Raw genomic sequence first — 17,100 nt, 5'->3', positions numbered from 1 at the left:
CAATTGGAAGTTACTGAGCGACATATGTACTTACATACAGCTTGAGTATCCACGTCGTTTCCACATTACATTCTTCACTTTTTTTTACAAAAACATTTCGATTTTTTACACGTTAACTATATAAAATCGATCATGGTAAACATTGGTACTTCCATATTATGCCTTTAATAAAGTAGACTTTAATAACATCAGAAGTACATATACTCACAACATCTGACGTGTTTTCATAGGAAAACATAGATGTTGGTCAAAGACCTTGGCTCTAAGAAGTCATAGATGTAACACAAACAGAAACATAACATATTACAGTTTATGAAAATGAAACTGCTACATGATTCTGGAAGCACACTGTAATTACATATAGAATTGTTGCTTGCAAATTATATACTGTAACGTTGCAATCACTATTTTTAACTAGTTGTATGGAGGCAATTAGAACATTACATAATTTGCAAATAACCATTCTAGATATTATAAATGACAGTGTGGTTCCGAAATCATGTAACAACTTCATTTTCATAATCTGTAATATCTATTATGTTTCTGTAAGTGTAACATCTTCGAACTTCTTAGATCTAACTTCTTTGAGCATAACCTCTGCTTCCTATTTGAACACATTAGATGTTTTGAGTGCACATTTTTTCTGAATTTATTAACATCTGCTGTACCAAAGGCATAACAACGTGGAAGTATCGACATTTACTATGATCAATAATACATAGTTAACGTTCGAAAAACCGAGGTTTTTTGTGAAAAATGTGATGAATGTAATGTAGAAACGAAATGGATCCGCCATCTGTGTATAAGTCTTAATATGTTTTACAATACATGTCATTTAGCAACTTCCAGTTGTTTCTATTTGATCTATTTAGACACAATTACATTTTTAGTTTTTCATTTAAATAGTGATCTTCAATATTGAGCATCGAAACATATATAGTACCATCCCAAGATGGGCAGAAGCCCGAAACCGGCCGTGTATTAAATAAAGTCACAATCTATTGTAATTGGTAGAGATTATTATTCTACACCCTAAACAGTGCTCATCCGTCAGCTGTTCTCGGCTCTTCCCAGAAATGTCAAGACGAAGTCATGAAAGTAAAAATCGCCTCCTACAAACTGTGTTTCATTTCTACATCAGTTTCTAATTGTTGACTGGCCCACGTAGCCAGTAGCCAAGAAGGAGTGTGTTGCAGTGGCCTCTGCAGCACGGGATGCACTGAGAGAGGGCTGCTGCGGCCAGGGAACTGAAGCGTAGGGGACGGGTTTGGGGAGAGTTTTCGGGGTAAGGGGTGAGCTCCCCAATAGAACCAGGTGGATCCGTGCGCGAGGGGAGACGTTAGATTCACTTCGGTGACACTTCTCCGTGACGTCACTATTACGTGTACCGGGACCGACGAGATACACGGGCCCTGCAACGTACTTCTGAAGTCACATCAGTCGGCTTGTCCTCCACACTTCGCGGACGGTTGGCTACTTGCAGGACCCACTGGAAATTAATATTTAATCGATAAGATGCCCACTAAAGGTCTTAAATTTGTCGTATGATTTCGAAAACTTGTATGCACTTAAACACGCAGTCAAGAATTATTAAAATCACCTGAAATAGTTACTCGCTCCCCGCCAGAGACGGCTGCAGGCACTCGTCAGACCTGTAGTGTCACGTGCTGTGACGTTCGCATCACGGCCCGTCTTTCTCGTGGGCCTGGTACCTGTACATCCCCACTTTCGACCGTCGAGCGCGTCTGTCGACTTTCTGGTCGTAATCAGTTCTGGGAAGCGGATGAAGCTATATTTGACAAGTTTTCAACTATGTAAGTAGGCTGTTTAGGTTTTCTATGTTGGAACGCCATTTAGCGCTCTATATGAAAATCATTGACTGTGCTGTGTGCAGTCTGTGGCTGGTTTGCATTGTTGGAATATGCTATTGTAGTTTTGGGCAGTTGGCTGTTAACAGCGCGTAGCGTTGCGCAGTTGGAGCTGAGCCGCCAGCAGTGGTGGATGTGGGGAGAGAGATGACAGAGTTTTGAGAGCGGATGATCTGGACGTGTGTCCATCAGAGACAGTGAATTTGTAAGACTAGATGTCATGAACTGATATATAAATTATGACTTTTGAATATTATCAAGGTAAATACATTGTTTGTTCTCTATCAAAATCTTTCATTTGCTAACTATGCCTATCAGTAGTTAGTGCCTTTAGTAGTTAGAATCTTTTAATTAGCTGGCAGTAGTGGCGCTCGCTGTATTGCAGTAGTTCGAGTAACGAAGATTTTTGTGAGGTAAGTGATTTGTGAAAGGTACAGGTTAATGTTAGTCTGGGCCATTATTGAAAGTCAGATTGCGTTGCGCTAAAAATATCGTGTGTCAATTTAGTGTTAATCAGAATAAGTAAAGAGAGAAATGTCTGAGTACGTTCAGTTCTGCTCAGCTGTTTGAAAATCAAATAATGTAAGAGGTTTATCAGCACAGTCATTCATAAATTTTCTAAGGGGACGTTTCAACTACTGCGTATATCCTATGACTACAGGCTGCTGCAGATATTCAGGATCTCTCGAACTTACGTCGCTATTGGTACGATATGTTATAACTAAATATAATTTAAGAAAGTAATGGAAGTTGAAGTCCTCGCGGTGTTTAAACTTGAAAGCGAGTTGCAAATTGCAAGACTTTACAATGACATAGTGGTTAGAGTGTCGGGTTATGAAAGAAATAATGCTGGTCCGTCTGTTCTATCGTGCTACATCTGAAATTTTTATTTTTTCCCTTCGCTTTTTTAAAATATGCTGGCGCATTTATTGATTTAAGTGAAGTATGTTCTATAATATTTGATGTTATATACGTATACTGACGGAAAACAATCGCAACACCAAAAAATAATTGATGAAATTTCTGGAATACATTCGCATAGATAACATACTTAAGCAATTAAGTTCCAAGATTACAGGTTAATGCAAGCGAGAGATAAGCCATTGCCAATTCGAAATGCTGGTACATTAATAACCGATGTAACCGCCAGAATGTTGAATGCAAGGATGCAAACATGTATGCAGTGTGTTGTACAGATGCCGGATGTCAGTTTGTGGGATGGAGTTCCATACCTGTTGCACTTGGTCCATCAATACAGGGATGGTTAATGCTGTTTGTGGATGATGCCGGTGTTGTCCTATGATGTCCCATATGTGCTCAATTGGTGACAGATCTGGTGATCGAGCAGACCAAGCGACATGTCGACTCTGTGTAGAGCAGGTTGGGTTACAACAGCGGTATCCTGTTGGAAAACACCCCTAGAGTGTTGCTCATGAATGGCAGGAAACAGATCGAATCACCAGACCAAAGTACAAATTTGTAGTCAAGGTGCCTAGGATATCGAGTCGCAATTAAGACCGTAACTCCAGGTGTAGGTCCGGTGTGTCTAGCATGCAGACAGGCTGGATGCAGGCCCTCGATTGGCCTCCTTCTAGCCAATACCCGGTCATCACTGGCACCGAGACAGAACCAGCTTTCACCAGGAAACACGACAGATCTCATCCCTGCCTACCAATGAGCTATCGCTTGACACCAGTGATGTCGCAAATGGTAGTTATTTGGGGTCAGTGGAATGCAGGCTACAAGGCGTCTGGCTCGGAGCTGTCCTTGAAGTAACCGATTTGTTGGGTTGGGTTGGGCTGTTTGGGGAGGAGACCAGACAGCGAGATCATCGGTCTCATCGGATCAGGGAAGGACGGGGAAGGAAGTCGGCCGTGCCCTTTCAAAGGAACCATCCCGGTATTTGCCTGGAGCGATTTAGGGAAATCACAGAAAACCTAAATCAGGATGGCCGGGGTGGACTGAACCGTCGTCCTCCCGAATGCGAGTCCAGTGTCAACCCACTGCGCCGCTTCGCTTGGTGACCGATTTGTAACAGTTAGTTGTGTCATTGTTGTGCCAACTGCTGCTCAGATTGCTGCTGAAGACGAGTACGATGCACCAGAGCTATATGCCTCACAAAATAGTTTTCTTTCTCGAAGTAGCACGTGGTCGTCCGGAACCCGATCTTCTTGCAACCGTACGTTCTTGTGACCACCGCCGCCAGCAATCATGTACAGCAGCTACATTCCTGGCAAGTCTTCTGCGGTATGACGAAAGGAATATCCAGCTTCTCTTAGCCCTTTTACACTACTTCGTTCACACTCAGTGAAATGTGGATAATGGCGTCTTTGTCTCCTTAAGAGTATCCTTGACAAACTTCAATTCACCACATCCAGTTTCAAAGGTACCTGATGCTCAAGACAGTTACAGCGTGTGCCGGCCGCTGTGGCCGAGCAGTCTAGGCGCTGCAGTCTGGAACCGCGCGACCGCTACGCTCGCAGGTTCGAATCCTGCCTCGGGCATGGATGTGTGTGATGTCCTTAGGTTAGTTAGGTTTAAGTAGTTCTAAGTTCTAGGGGACTGATGACCTCAGATGTTAAGCCCCATAGTGCTCACAGCCATTTGAACCATTTGAACGTTACAGCGTGTGTTTAAAGCAAACTTGGTTTGCATTCTCATAGTGGCGGGAAATTTAAATAGACATCATCTTTCTGATGCATAAACACGCCTACCAACTTTCGTTTATGTCGCACAACTCCTTCATGGTGTAGCGATTTTTTTCCAGTCAGTGTATAAGAGCACTATCTTCGAGGTGTGAACTGAAATTGTCAATAATTTACAAAATAAACATAAAACATACAAATGCCATTAAATGTTCTAAGTTCGTTGATCATCTGGTAAAACAAAGTAAGTACCATTCAAAATTTAAAAAAAAAGTCATTTGAAAGACTGACACACTTGAGAAGGAATCAAAACGCAACTTAGTCTCAACCTTCTATAAAGTGTAAAACAAAATTTACTAGCTATTTATTTTAGGAGACCTTCTCTCCAAACCAAAACATTTTATACATACGCAGACGTAAAGGATTCTGGAACACTAATGCACCAGCAGTTGATTTTTCTTGTTATCTTCAGGTTACTTTCAAAGGTGTACTTTTACCATTGGTGAAGCGAATTGTTAAGTACTTTTCATAAGACATCGTTATGATAGAACCCAGTACCTTGTCCTCGATGGTGAGTGTTCATCGGAGGTGGGGGTATCATCAGGAGTGCACCAGGGAAGTGTGGTAGGTCCGCTGTTGTTTTCTATCTACATAAATGATCTTTTGGATGGGGTGGATAGCAATGTGCGGCTGTTTGCTGATGATGCTGTGGTGTACGGGAAGGTTTCGTCGTTGAGTGACTGTAGGAGGATACAACATGACTTGGTCAGGATTTGCGATTGGTGTAAAGAATGGCAGTATAGATAAATGTAAATTAATGCAGATGAATAGGAAAAAGAATCCTGAAGCGGGACAAGCATGTAATGGCAGTTGTGGGGAAGGCGGATAGTCGTCTTCGGTTCATTGGGTAGAATTTTGGGAAGATGTGGTTCATCTGTAAAGGAGACCGCTTATAAAACACTAATACGACCTATTCTTGAGTACTGCTCGAGTGTTTGGGATCCCTATCAGGTTGGATTGAGGGAGGACACAGAAGCAATTCAGAGGTGGGATGCTATATTTGTTACTGGTAGGTTTGATCATCACGCGAGTGTTACGGAAATGCTTCAGGAACTCGGGTGGGAGTCTCTAGAGGAAAGGAGGCGTTCTTTTCGTGAATCGCTACTGAGGAAATTTAGAGAACCAGCATTTGAGGCTGACTGCAGTACAATTTTACTGCCACCAACTTACATTTCGCGAAAAGACCACAAAGATAAGATAAGAGAGATTAGGGCTCGTACAGAGGCATATAGGCAGTCATTTTTCCCTCGTTCTGTTTGGGAGTGGAACAGGGAGAGAAGATGCTAGTTGTGGTACGAGGTACCCTCCGCCACGCACCGTATGGTGGATTGCGGAGTATGTATGTAGATGTGGATGTACATAGATGTTATGTACACAACGAGTATGAACTTGGCAGGTTCTTACTTTCAAGGAAAGAAAAGGCAAAAATAGTTTCCAAAATTGCAATGAATGTACCAGTTGAAGATGTGAGTTGCTACTACAATTCGTGAGCAAGAATGGCTACTAATCAGAACGATCCTCAGTATTTACAAACTTTTTCTCGCTGCAGAAGAGTTGTGTGGTAACACTACATTTACTATTCTAGTGTGCAGATCACATAAAATTTTGTATATGTAAGTAGATAAAATTACGTTACATATATGGTCCTCAAATGAACGAACAGATCAAACAGGTCAAATCGAATAAGCTATAAATATGTGATTTATCCGCTCAATCTTTTAGTACTGATGAAGTACTCACAGTAATTGAGTATTTGCAGACTATTTCTGTAAGCAAATTTGTAACTCACACACTGCTTTCACGCTTGGAAATAATTAGGTATTGGAAACAGCAACCAATCACATTATTTTACATCGATAAACTGCTAATACTAAAATGTTCCCTAGGCAGTGTTATGTATCAACACGATGACGATGCCAAGTCGCAAGTGAAATCGTGAGACTGTAGGCTCTCTGCGGAAATACCTCTCCGTAAACACAAGATTGCCGACCGTTCCACGAGAGGCTCACCGCAGCGAGAACTCGTTACGACCGCGTAAGTCGATAGACCTCGCCGACGGTCGAAACTGCGTATATAATGTCATAGTGACGTCACGGAGATACTGTGGAGTGCTGCAGCGCCAGTGGTCTCTACCTAGACTGGACCCAGAATTGCAGCGGTCTGGGCGTGGCGGCCAGGGATACTCATATTTTGTTTTTTGTCTGTAATGTGGTGGCTACAAAATGTCACCAGAACGGTAAAGGAAATACTTTCTGATTTTGAGTCACATGAGTCTGTTAAACCAATATTTCAGTTTTCTGGACAAGACCAAACCCGAACTGTTTCGAAACTGGTGAGAAAAATTGTCGCTATTCTGTTGTAGTGTTGAAAAACTCTAGTCTCTTTCGGACATTGTCAGAATAGTCAGAAAACTTATTTTGCTTTATTTCACTCGTGCTTTACTCATACATTCTGTTATCACGCAGGGGTGTTCCATGAGACGCAATAGAAATTCATAAATTACGTACTATTTTATCCAAACATGAACTACGCGTAATTCGTAAAATCAAATGTCGCAAACAATACACATGCCTCTCAAACACGCCACCAATGATGACAAAAACTGCGAATGAACTAAGGAGCTATTGATTTAATTGAAACAGATATTAAAATGTGCAACGGCATCTACTTCCCACTCTAACAGCGGAACACATTCTTGTGTACTTGCTGGCTGAAGTGATGCATTCCCTGCCAGCATTTATTTTGCAACTCAAGGGTCACAGAGTACACGTAGTCCAAATGAGACATCGTATTTATGTCAACAGGAGGCTACATTTCAAGTTTTCAGGAAGATTATCGCCACTTATAAGTACAACACATGAACAATTTTCACGACAGAAAAGCGTGCATAAGGGGACAGACATCGAATTACAGGAATAATGTTTCAAGTGCCTATCAGTCTTGTGAAGGTTATACGTAGTAAAGATACTAACAACATGGTATTATCTGCAGCACTAAATTTTCAGTTACCATTTACAGGAAGAAAACGGCAAAACAGACTGTAAGATTCACAGCTTATATGAATGGATTTGTTGTTGCTAAGTGGGCGTCTTCTAATGAATTATTGCAGTCTTATGTTGATCTAGCAGTTCCATGCTTCCGACACAGTAATAATAAATGATATAAGGTTCATAATCAGAAATAAGTACATAATCATTAATTATATATAGAAACGTTTTGCTTAAATAGCGGGTCAAGGAGACAACAGCAAACTGCAGGCGCGCTACCGTTCTCCGCTCAAACAGCAGAGCTTCACATCCTGGCAGCGGCAACAAACATGCACGTGGCTAAATAAAGGGTTACATAGTGTAGTCGAATATAGTCATACGTTGTTGACAGATTTACAATGGAAAATGGGACGCTTAAATCCCAGCAGTAGAAGAATTTTGCTATTTGGATAGTGAAATAACTGGCGACGTCAGAAGTGACGAACATTTAAAATCTGGAGTACCAACAGCAACAACAGCTTTTCCGAAAAAGAGGAATATGTTAACATTTAATATAAGTTTAAGAATTACGAAGACTTTTCTGAAAGTATTTGCTTATTGCCAACAAGAAGATTTTGAAATATGATGTTATAGAAAACTGATTGTAAGGGTAGATGAAGTAACCAATAAAGAGGTGATGAGTCAGATGCGGAAACTACTTTCAAGTAAGTAATATCGACAAATTCAAGAGGATCCAAGGCCCGTATGGAGTCGAAGCTTCATTCGAATATATTCGGGTCGATCAAAAAGTTTCCGCTTGAGAGCGTCGCTGCAGCGTATATGCAACGTAGAGAGATTCCGATGCGGGAGTATAAGCAGCAACATGTAGCCAAGTAGTGCAGCATTCGTGTCTAACTGACGTGCGTGCAGTAAATTCGGAAACGTGAACTATGATGCGGTTATTAGCAAATACATCCGAACATGACCAACGTGCTGTTCTTCTTTTCTTAGTTGCCGAAGAACACACGCCGTAGGACATACAACGGAGAATGAAGAATGTGTGTGGGTCAGCTTGTCTGCCACAAACCGGCCTTGTGGAATCTTGCGCCGGATTCCGTGCTGGTAGACGAACGTCCCCAACAACGTGAATGTCGTAACGTGGACATTACGCCAAGTCAAATGGGTGACACTCGAGCACCCGCCCTAACGTCTTTATCTCTTCCCATGCTATTATCACACCTTCCGTCGCTTAGGAAAGGCCTCGAAGGATCGAGGAAGCGCAGCAGGCAGTTACGGACTTGTTCGCGGAACAGGTCACAGTGTCTTCAACCTGGAGCGTCGATGGGATGATTGCCTCAATGCTCACGGTGTTTTTGCCTGATTGGAATACCGATTCTGGACTGGACTTTGAACGGAAACTTTTTGATCGCCTCTTATGTTTCTTCAAAAAAACATATTTTTATTGAGCTGTCTTTCGAGAACGTGCTTGCACAAATTGTGAAGTTCTTCTACGAATCTTTTCAGTGTTTTCGTCCGTTTAAAGAAGTAAAAAGGCTTGTATATAACATTTAGGTATTTAGGGCGCCAAACGAACTCGGGACCGAGTACAACGGAAGCTACTTCTTACACATATTCACGACTGCTACCAAGAAATGTTCCAGTGATTCACAACGTGGGATTTCTCTTCCCTGTTAAATGACTGGCATTCCATCGTACGCCGTCTATAACTGCTACCGTGATTCATGTCTGAATTCGTACGCACACAAATCAAGTCTACTTACACGCACTACGTTGGATTTGCTCATGTTTTGACTCAGTTAATATTCGCAGCATTAACATGGATATATACACTACTGGCCATTAAAATTGCTACACCAAGAAGAAATGCAGGTGATAAACGGGTATTCATTGGACAAATATATTATACTAGATCTGACATGTGATTACATTTTCACGCAATTTGGGTGCATAGATCCTGAGAAATCAGTACCCAGAACAACCACCTCTGACCGTAATAACGGCCTTGATACGCCTGGGCATTGAGTCAAACAGAGCTTGGATGGCCTGTACAGGTACAGCTGCCCATGCAGCTTCAACAAGATACTACAGTTCATCAAGAGTAGTGACTGGCATATTTGACGAGTCAGTTGGTCGGCCACCATTCACCAGACGTTTTCACTTGGTGAGAGATCTGGAGAATATGCTGGCCAGGACAGCAGTCGAACATTTCCTGTATCCAGAAAGGCCCGTACAGGACCTGCAACATGCAGTCGTGCATTATCCTGCTGAAATGTAGGGTTTCGCAGGGATCGAATGAAGGGTAGAGCCACGGGTCGTAACACATCTGAAACGTAACGTCCACCGTTCAAAGTGCCGTCAATGCGAACAAGAGGTGACCGAGACGTGTAACCAATGGCACCCCATTCCATCACGCCGCGTGATACGCCAGTATGGCGATGACGAATACATGCTTCCAATGTGCGTTCACCGCGATGTCGCCAAACACGGATGCGACCATCCTGCTGCTGTAAACAGAAAGTGGATTCATCCAAAAAGATGACGTTTTGCCATTCGTGCACCCAGGTTCGTCGTTGAGTACACCATCGCAGGCGCTCCTGTCTGTGATGCAGCGTCAAGGGTAACCGCAGCCGTGGTCTCCGAGCTGATAGTCCATGCTGCTGCAAACGTCGTCGAACTATTCGTGCAGATGGTTGTTCTCTTGCAAACGTCCCCATCTGTCGACTCAGGGATCGAGACGTGGCTGCACGATCCGTTACAGCCATGCCTGTCATCTCGACTGCTAGTGATACGCGGCCGTTGGGATCCAGCATGGCGTTCCGTATTACCCTCCTGAACCCACCGATTCCATATTCTGCTAACAGTCATTGGATCTCGACCAACGCGAGTAGCAATGTCGCGATACGATAAACCGCAATTGCGATAGGTTACAATCCGACCTTTATTAAAGTCGGAAACGTGTTGGTACGCATTTCTCCTCCTTACACGAGGCATCAAATAGCGTTTCACCAGGCAACGCCGGTCAACTGCTGTTTGTGTTTGAGAAATCGGTTGGAAACTTTCCTCTTGTCAGCACGTTGTAGGTGTCGCCACAGGCGCCAACCTTGTGCGAACGCTCCGAAAAGCTAATCATTTGTGTATCACAGCGTCTTCTTCCTGTCGGTTAAAATTCGCGTCTGTAGTACATCTTCGTGGTGTAGCAATTTTAATGGCCAGTAGTGTATTTAAGTTCTCCTCAAGTCCGCTATAATTGTGTTAGAATTACCACAACGGTCTCCACCACAGACGTTACCTTATTTACTCGTCGCTTCTGCACCCGCGCTGTTTGCCAAGTGCGGTACCGCGCCACTTCTGGGACCCAGGGAGACAAGCCAGCCCGGGATCGAAATTGCCTCGCGGATTATCGACGAGGGCTGGGAGCTCGCCAGCCTGGATGAGAGTTTTAGGAGGTTTCCCGTATTAAAATGGGTAAACAGGGCTGACACTCACGTCCCGCCTTAGATGCAAGTTACTCAGCTATTTAGAATACGTCCTCACACCCGAACATGAGACGCAGAGAGATGAGGTACAAGATTCCGTCTCGGGAAGCGATGGCGTCAGAAAGAGCATCCGGCCACCGGCTGTCATCCCCACTGCCAAAACCCACATTTCAGTGCCGTCCCCGTAGAGAAATGGGAAAAGGCAAACAACAAGATTGGTTGGGCTAGATGACCACGTGTTTGCCCCGCATTTAGCCTCCATGGTTTTCGATCACCGCCAGGTAGCGCTTTCTCACCCTTTACCAGTCCCACGTCTTTGGTATCTCCGTTGACGCTACCTTCCCATCTCATTCTAAGTTTTTCTCGTCTTCTGTCGCCGTCTACTATTCCTCTGAGTGTCTCTTCTGGTCTCCTGGCTTGCTCACTACAAATCCTGCCCAATAGCGTCTCCGTATTTTGTTTAAAATGCTCCGATATGAGACTGATGCGCCATTTCTTTTCTTTTAATGTGCTTCGACATACCACAAAAGGCGAAAAAGTTTTCTTACGTGAATTTGTACAAAAATTGCAAAATTGCGCTCACTGGAAATGTTTTACGGGTATTTAAAGCTAGTCGTTCATTTTAATGTCAGATCATTAACTACTAGAGTTGTTTTTTCTTTGTGCATCTTACTAATGACGAAATACTCTGTTTACCCCAAACAAATTCCCAGTCTTGCTTTTACTATCATGTTTCTCTGTTTGCTAGCCATGCCAATCCGGGTTCGTCTGGTTCGCGGTTTAGGGCAATATTATCTGTGTAGGCAAGGCGATATAGAGGTATTACTCCTAACTTTATTCCTGTTGGTTAGAATTTCATTGCTATTATTATTATTATTATTATTATTATTATTATTACTATTATTAGTCGATTCAGAAACAAATTCAGTACATGGTAATTACCATTAAAAGCAAATTAAAGAAACAATTATCAAGGTACACTGTTGACGACCAAAATCTTGCAGCTTCAGTTGTGCTCGGACTCGCAAGCAAGTCTTGTTCTGTGCAACGTGGAGAGCGTAGTTGACAACCCAGCACGTGTTATGTGGTCTGTGTTTCTCTGCAGTCAAAGTTGGTGGTATCCTCATGGAAAGTACAATTTCCGGAAATTATTCCTGGGGCTTCCATCTCCAGAACAAAGACGGCTAAATGACCTCTGCACAATCCAATATCTTCCATACCAGGTGGGGCGGTTTCTGAAAGGAGAGGCCAGGTACAGCTACTCTCAGGTCGAGAGTTCTGCAGGTGTTTTCTTGCTGTAGCTATTGTTGTTTGCAATTCTTAATTGGTCTTGAGAAAGCTCCTTCTGGATCTTGACCTCGGGCCTGATGTAACATACCCATGTAATGGGTGGTTTTAACTGAGGGAAGTGCTACATCAAATACACGCAAAGCTTATCAATTGAAAATATGGCCTCTAATTGAAAAGGTGCGTGGCAGGCATCCACTCGAAAAAGACTGATGCATGAACGAAAGGGTAACATTCTGCACTACTGGCCATTAAAATTGCTACACCACGAATATGACGTGCTACAGACGCGAAATTTAACCGACAGGAAGAAGATGCTGTGATATGCAAATGATTAGCTTCTCAGAGCATTCACACAAGGTTCGTGCCGGTGGCGACACCTACAACGTGCTGTCATGAGGAAAGTTTCCAACCGATTTCTTATACACAAACAGCAGTTGACCGGCGTTGCCTGGTGAAACGTTGTTGTGTTGCCTAGTCTAAGGAGGAGAAATGCCTACCATCACGTTTCCGACTTTAATAAAGGTCGGATTGTAGCCTATCGCGATTGCGGTTTATCGTATCGCGAAATTGCTGCTCGCGGTGGTCGAGATCCAATGACTGTTGGCAGAATATGGAATCGGTGGGTTCTGGAGGGTAATACGGAACGCCGTGCTGGATCCCAACGGCCTCGTATCACTAGCAGTCGAGATGACAGGCATCTTATCCGCATGACTGTAACGGATCGTGCAGCCACGTCTCGATCCCTGAGTCAACAGATGAGGACATTTGCAAGACAACAACCATCTGCACGAACAGTTCAAATGGCTCCGAGCACTATGGGACTTAACATTTTAGGTCATCAGTCCCCTAGAACGTAGAACTACTTAAACCTAACTAACCTAAGGACATCACACACGTCCATGCCTGAGGCAGGATTCGAACCTGCGATCGTAGCAGTCCCGCGGTTCCGGACTGCAGCGTCTAGAACCGCACGGCCACCGCGGTCGGCTGCACGAACAGTTCCACGAGGTTTGCAGCAGCATGGACTATCAGCTCAGAGACCACGCTTGCGGTTACCCTTGACGCTGCATCACAGACAGGAGCGCCTGCGATGGTGTACTCAACGACGAACCTGGGTGCACGAATGGCAAAACGTCATTTATTCGGATGAATCCAGGTTCTGTTTACAGCATCATGATGGTCGCATCCGTGTCTGGTGACATCGCGGTGAACGCACACTGGAAGCGTGTGTTCGTCATCGCCATACGGGGTATCAACCGGCGTGATGGTATGGGGTGCCATTGGTTACACGTCTCGGTCACCTCTTGTTCTCACTGACGGCACTTTGAACAGTGGACGTTATATTTCAGATGTGTTACGACCCGTGGCTCTACCCTTCATTCGATCCCTGCGAAACCCTACATTTCAGCAGGATAATGCACGACTGCATGTTGCAGGTCCTGTACGGGCCTTTCTGGATACAGAAAATGTTCGACTGCTGCCCTGGCCAGCACGTTCTCCAGATCTCTCACCAACTGAAAACGTCTGGTGAATGGTGGCCGAGCAACTGACTCGTCATAATACGCCAGTCACTACTCTGGATGAACTGTGGTATCGTGTTGAAGCTGCATGGGCAGCTGCACCTTTACACGCCATCCAAGCTCTGTTTGACTCATTGCCCAGGCGTATCAAGGCCGTTATTACGGTCAGAGGTGGTTATTCTGGGTACTGATTTCTCAGGATCTATGCACCCAAATTGTGTGAAAATGTAATCGCATGACAGTTCTAGTATAATATATTTGTCCAATGAATACCCGTTTATCATCTGCATTTCTTCTTGGTGCAGCAATTTTAATGGCCAGTAGTGTATGAGTTGGAGCGTGGAATGACAGAAGTTGAATGTGGTAGGGCACCTCGAGAATCTGAAAATGGAAATGCAGAGGAATAATACACATACGTTAGCAATCAGTGAAGCGAAATGGAAAGAAAAGAATTTTAGGTTAACAGAATGTATTCGTTATGAATAAGAAGCCAGGGCAGAGAGTGAGTTACTGCAGTGATTTGGTAATAGGAATACTCTTTTCAGAATCGAAAACGAAAGAACGTTGACTGCTGTAGCTCAGGTATACATGCTAACGTCACAAGCAGGAAATAGAGAGAGAGAGAGAGAGAGAGAGAGAGAGAGAGAGTACAGATATGAAGAAAATGAACGGGTAATTCAGTGTGTAAGGATAGGTGAAAATCTAATGATCATACAGGATTGGAACGGTATAGTTAAAGAAGGAATAAAAGTCACAATTGCAGAAAGAATGTGGGCCCAGAATAGCAAATATACAGTTCAGCCATCGCAGCAGGTAGAGGTATACTGGGAAAAGGCTGAGAGACACAAGAAGATACCAGCTGGGTTATATCAAGGTCGGAAATTCCGAAATCAGATACCGGATTGTAAGACATGAGTTGAAAAGATACTCGCTCGTGAAACCTGATCCACCAGCAAACATCTCGACTTCTATAAAATCCAGGACGTCTGGATACTGACGAAATAATGATAGTGATAATTGTTTTGACACAGTTGTAGGGTGGTAGATTAAATGATTGCCTATTTCACACCTTACAAGAGAGATTTTATACATGATAACAGGAAGGTGAATATGTCACCTGACATACTTTGGCGATAACGAGCAGATTTGACTATTAAAATGTACAGTGTGCAATGCAAAGGGATGACACTCAGTTGACGGTATCAACATGCTGAACCTCAATCCTGCATGTCAATGAGCAACAGGTGAAAAAAGCTGCTGGAGAAAACATTTTAGTTCGGGGGCGGGCAGATGCGAGCTGCATCGTCACGGCCTGAGTACAATGGACCCGTGGCGACGGACAACGAACACGCCAGGCGACGCATGGAAGAGAACAGGTAGCAGGCCAGCACTGCGTGCTATGGAAAGAATCTTTAGAAAACTGCATTGGAGAATTTCTAGATGGATACAGACAAACCAGTGACGCAGCTGATCACGTGAAAGGTGCGTGGTACACTCATGGTATACACATGTAACTTTTGGAAATGTCTGATTGGCTGAGATGAACTAGGAAGGAGTAAAGTGGCGAAATTTCGATTCAGTTTGATGGTAGGCCCTTTGCGATGGGCAGAGATAGCTTCCACAAGATGAAACGAACGCTCCTATTGGTTGGAAAAAGCCGTGATGTGGAGTATGAAAGGACCCAGTTTGGGGACAGTTTTGCTACGAGGGACACAAGACCGAAATTTTCGGGGACTCTCCTCTGAACCGGCGTCAAGTGCAGAACAGGGCACATCACGCTCCGTATGTTGCAAAGCAGGAAATTTGTGTGGACATTGCATTCACTACGGCTGACATTCAGCTAGATATTAGCTGTAGAGTCGTTGAGCTCCAACAGTGGAGAAACGAAACAGTCACATAGTTAAATGTTCATGAGACAACTGAGAGGGCATTATAATATGCACACTGCTCCATCTATGCACGTGCGTATCGCCATATTTCAAGACCGGGAATGAGTGCATGTTTTCTCGCCCAGTGAGAAACACTGGACAGTTTATGCTTATAAAATCAGCAAAGATTTTGATTAGCTGTTGTAGGACTTTCAGAGGATGAGACCAGCCATGCAGCCGACAGCTCATAGCAGCTAAGATAAATACCGCTAGCAGAGGTGTAAACTTGTTGGTTCACCAGCTTGCATCCACTGTGAACTCGAGCAAACTTGAGTAATCTTTTGCTCAGCTTGTCACAAAAACTAACCATCCTCTGCAGACTTGATTGTCAACCTAAATAGTACCGAATTTAGAACCGGAATCGCATGATTAGTCGTAATATTGACCAACTTCACGATGTAGTAGTAAGAATAATTTTGTGGAGAACCTCTGATCAAGTTTTGATATTGTTGTGTTCAGTGTCATTTCAATTAAACAGGATGTAATGCGTTATCTTGACAACTATCCTAACACTGTCATGTTGCAACCTATGCAAATTCGTATACTTCTTTGACAACAATCTTGAATTAAAAACAATTTGTGTACAGCTAAACACCGTTGTGCTCTGTCATAGAATAAGGGTCCACTCCTAATCCCAGTCATTTATTCTATAGACGCTAACGCACTCACAGGGTGTTTTTGCTGATGTCTAACGATGGAGAGAAGGAGTGGAGTGTCAGATACTCTCAAACTCTGGCTTCGCCTAAATACATTACAGGCAGAAGATTTTCAAATCCTCATTACCTAGAATGAGATTTTCACTCTGCAGCGGAGTGTGCGCTGATATGAAACTTCCAGGCAGATTAAAACTGTGTGCCCGACCGAGACTCGAACTCGGGACCTTTGTCTTTCGCGGGCAAGTGCTCTACCAACTGAGCTACCGAAGCACGACTCACGCCCGGTACTCACAGCTTTACTTCTGCCAGTAAAGTTTGGAAGGTAGGAGACGAGGTACTGGCAGAAGTAAAGCTGTGAGTACCGGGCGTGAGTCGTGCTTCGGTAGCTCAGTTGGTAGAGCACTTGCCCGCGAAAGGCAAAGGTCCCGAGTTCGAGTCTCGGTCGGGCGCACAGTTTTAATCTGCCAGGAAGTTTCATATAACGCACACTCCGCTGCAGAGTGAAAATCTCATTCTGGAAACATCCCCCAGGCTGTGGCTAAGCCATGTCTCCGCAATATCCTTTCTTTCAGGAGTGCTAGTTCTGCATGGTTCGCAGGAGAGCTTCTGTAAAGTTTGGAAGGTAGGAGACGAGGTACTGGCAGAAGTAAAGCTGTGAGTACCGGGCGTG

General features: G+C 43.8%; 1 non-coding gene across 1 annotated transcript; it reads left to right on the top strand.

The window, feature by feature from the left end:
* The first annotated feature begins 16,806 nt into the window (after nt 1-16,806).
* Nucleotides 16,807-16,881, top strand: Trnas-cga. Its single transcript has one exon. It is a non-coding gene; the product is annotated as a tRNA-Ser (tRNA).
* The last annotated feature ends 219 nt before the right edge of the window (nt 16,882-17,100 follow it).

This window comes from Schistocerca piceifrons, chromosome 1 (assembly GCF_021461385.2).
Source record: "Schistocerca piceifrons isolate TAMUIC-IGC-003096 chromosome 1, iqSchPice1.1, whole genome shotgun sequence".
Lineage (NCBI taxonomy): Eukaryota > Metazoa > Arthropoda > Insecta > Orthoptera > Acrididae > Schistocerca > Schistocerca piceifrons.
The sequence above is the reverse complement of the archived record's forward strand: the minus strand, read 5'-3'. Positions and strand labels throughout refer to the sequence as shown.